Source organism: Choloepus didactylus, chromosome 3 (assembly GCF_015220235.1).
Source record: "Choloepus didactylus isolate mChoDid1 chromosome 3, mChoDid1.pri, whole genome shotgun sequence".
Lineage (NCBI taxonomy): Eukaryota > Metazoa > Chordata > Mammalia > Pilosa > Megalonychidae > Choloepus > Choloepus didactylus.
In genome coordinates this window covers 168,682,902-168,685,999 of record NC_051309.1, presented here as the reverse complement: position 1 = coordinate 168,685,999, position 3,098 = coordinate 168,682,902, and the positions used below count along the sequence as shown (strand labels likewise).

Below are 3,098 nucleotides of genomic sequence, written 5' to 3'. Positions count from 1 at the left end.
AGAGCTACATGTCAGACAGTTAAATTAATAAAATTTTAAGTTATTTTTTTAATTTTGTAAAATTTAAGGTAATCATCAGTTGTTTTTTTTTTTTTTTAACATCATGTTTATGAGCCAAAATAATGACAGGGTAAAGAATATTTAACAAATTTAATAAGACAACCAACATTCTGCTTTAATTTGCATATAATTTGTGATGAATTTATTACTGAGCCATAAGTTTTTGTTTCTTCAGTTTCTTCTGGGATATCTTTTTCTTCTGTGCAACCTCCTCTTCTGGTTTAGGAACAATCTGTTCTTTCTCAGTAAGGATCATCTCAGTGTGGCAGGGGGAGCTCATGTATGGGTTAATCCGACCATGAGCTCTGTAAGTACGGTGGCGCATCCTGGGGGCTTTGTTCACCTGGATGTGCTCAATGACCAGAGAATCCACATCCAAACCCTTAAGTTCAGCATTACTTTCTGCATTTTTAAGCATGTGCAGCAAAAATTCAGCACTCTTTTTGGACCGTCGACCCTGTGTCCAGCCGTACTGTTTCGTCTGGGCACACCTACCAACACCACTGCTGTAATGACGGAATGGCACACACTGCTTCTGTAAAGTGACATCTTTCAGATACTTGGTGGCTTTTCAAATATGCTTACCTTTGATGGCTTGACCAGTTTCTCGGGTGTTTTTAAAGTGAACATGAAGATTTGAACCCCTTGATTTGCATGATTTTGTGGGGTTTTCAGGGTCAAGTGAATAGCAAACCATTTTCAGAGATTACCTCGGGCCTCTTATGAGAAGAGGAAGCAATCATCAGTTTTCAAGATATCATTTTTTGTATGACTGCATGTCTTATTCTGCTTAAATGTTCACTTCTGTGCTGACTTTTGAATTTATAACTCTAGATTATTTTTCTTAAAAAGGCCCGTAAATGGCATAAACCTTACTAAATCTTAGACCAGGGGATAATCTTGGAGGTCATGTAGTTTAACCCCCTTCTTGATATCAGAAACAACTCTATAACACTCCTGATCATCTTTCAAGGTTCGAAACTTTTCACTACCTCCCTGCCTACCCCATCCGCACTATCCACCAAATGGCTTATCAACTACTTCCTGCAGAAGTCCACCTTTAGTACTTTCAAAAACCAAACCCTAATTCTCTTTCTAGTATTATCTCCAACTGAGCCCACTTATTCTGTACCCAAACGAAACTACACTAACTTCTATGCAAGTTTTTTTGTTTGTTTTGTTTTAATTTCACTCCATGCTGATTTCCCTCATATACCCAAAAGCATGGATTAGCTTCTTGATGTGTAACATTCAGGGCTAGGCAAATGTAATTAGAAATAGACTGCATATTCAAAAGATGTTCACAGCCCAGTGAGAGAGAGAAATAAACAAAAGAAATCAGAACAGACTGTGATAAGAATGAGGATGAAGTATGCACTGTACGGTATAAGGGCACATAGGCTGCTTAACCAATATGGACTGTGCATAATCAGGGAAGTGTGAAGAAAGTGATGCTTGAGCTTAGTCCTAAGACAAATGTAGGAGCTGTACAGGGCAAGGAAGTGAGGAAGGAGTAAGAATAAAGCAGGTTCAGGGAGCTGTATTTATTTCAGGATGGCTGAAGAATGGAGAACAAGGCAGGGCACCAGCAACAGGTTATATTGGGTATGTAAGCAGAAGCCAAAGTTTACCCTGTCACTTGGAAGAGATTTGAATGGATTTTACAAAGGTGTGTAGCATGACTTAATTGGTGTTTCATAGCAATCTTTTTGAGAAATTAGGAGACTATTGATGCAACTTAGAACTGACAAGGTCTCAAGTTCAGTTCTAGTGGCAGTGGATGGGAAAGAACTAGAGATAATCAAGAGAAACAAGGAATTAATAATCAGGACATGTTAATCAATTGAAGTAGGGATTATGAAAAAAATGAAATCAAGGACAAAGCACATATTTATGAATTGGAAAACCAGCTGGATGATAATGCAATTTGTTGAGATAGGAGGGACACTTGAGAAGGAAGATGGGATGGGAGTAGACATCCAATTTAGTTTTAGATATGTAGATGTCAAGATATTTGTGAAATTATCAAGTGAAGATATCTAACAGCCCATTGGATATGTATGATTGGAGCCAAACTGAGAGTATACACTGGAGATAGAAATTCAAATTAATCACAATAAAGTTGACAGTGAATGAGAGAGTGTATTTAGGCTAGCGTATTAGTCAGGGTTCTCTAGAGAAACAGAACCAACAGGCGATATCTGTAAATAGGAGATTTTATAAAAGTGTCTCACACAACTGTGAAGATTCATGAATCCAAATTCTGTAGGGCAGGATGCACAAGTCCAAATTCCATAGGGCAGGCCATGAGTTGGCAACTCCAATGAAGGTCTTTGATGAACTTCCCAGGAGAGGCTGGCTGGCTGAAGGAGAAAAGCAGCTTCTCTCTTCTTCCTTTAAAGTCTTCAACTGATTGGATTAAATCCAACTGATTGTATTCTCTCACTGCAGAAGACACTCCCTTAGTTGATCCTGGATGTAATCAGCCACAGATGCAATCAATTGACTGATGATTTAATAAACTAGCCTTCTGGTTTATTAACCAGCCACAAATGTCCTTGCAGTAATGGTTAGGCCAGTGTTTGTTTGACCAGACAACTGGGCACCATCACCTGGCCAAGTTGACACATGATCAAACCATCACAGACAGTATACTAACATTTAAAAATATGACATTTTGTTTTTTTTTAAATACTTAAATATATTCAGGGCATTAATATTTTTTATAAATATAGGGTAAAAACAAAGAAGAAGGATGAAAGTTAAACAGCACAAGGCTAACTTTTTAATACTTTGAGTTACAACTGTCTAGTGTTTTTCTATATAGAATTCTTCTAAATAGAATTTGGATTGTACTATATGAAATTAACCTCCATTACCTTTTAACAAGAAATTGCAAACATATCTCAAACCATTAAGTAATTTTTTATAGTACAATTTAAAATGTCTGTATAATACTCCATTGTATCAGTATTCCACAATATATTGCACCAAACCCCTTGAACACACAGGGTATTTTTTTTTTAACATTTTACTAT

At 36.9% G+C, this 3,098-nt stretch overlaps 1 pseudogene; it reads right to left on the bottom strand.

Annotated features, from left to right (window-relative positions):
- Nucleotides 1-205: 205 nt before the first annotated feature.
- Nucleotides 206-757, bottom strand: LOC119528885 (annotated as a pseudogene).
- Nucleotides 758-3,098: the final 2,341 nt, after the last annotated feature.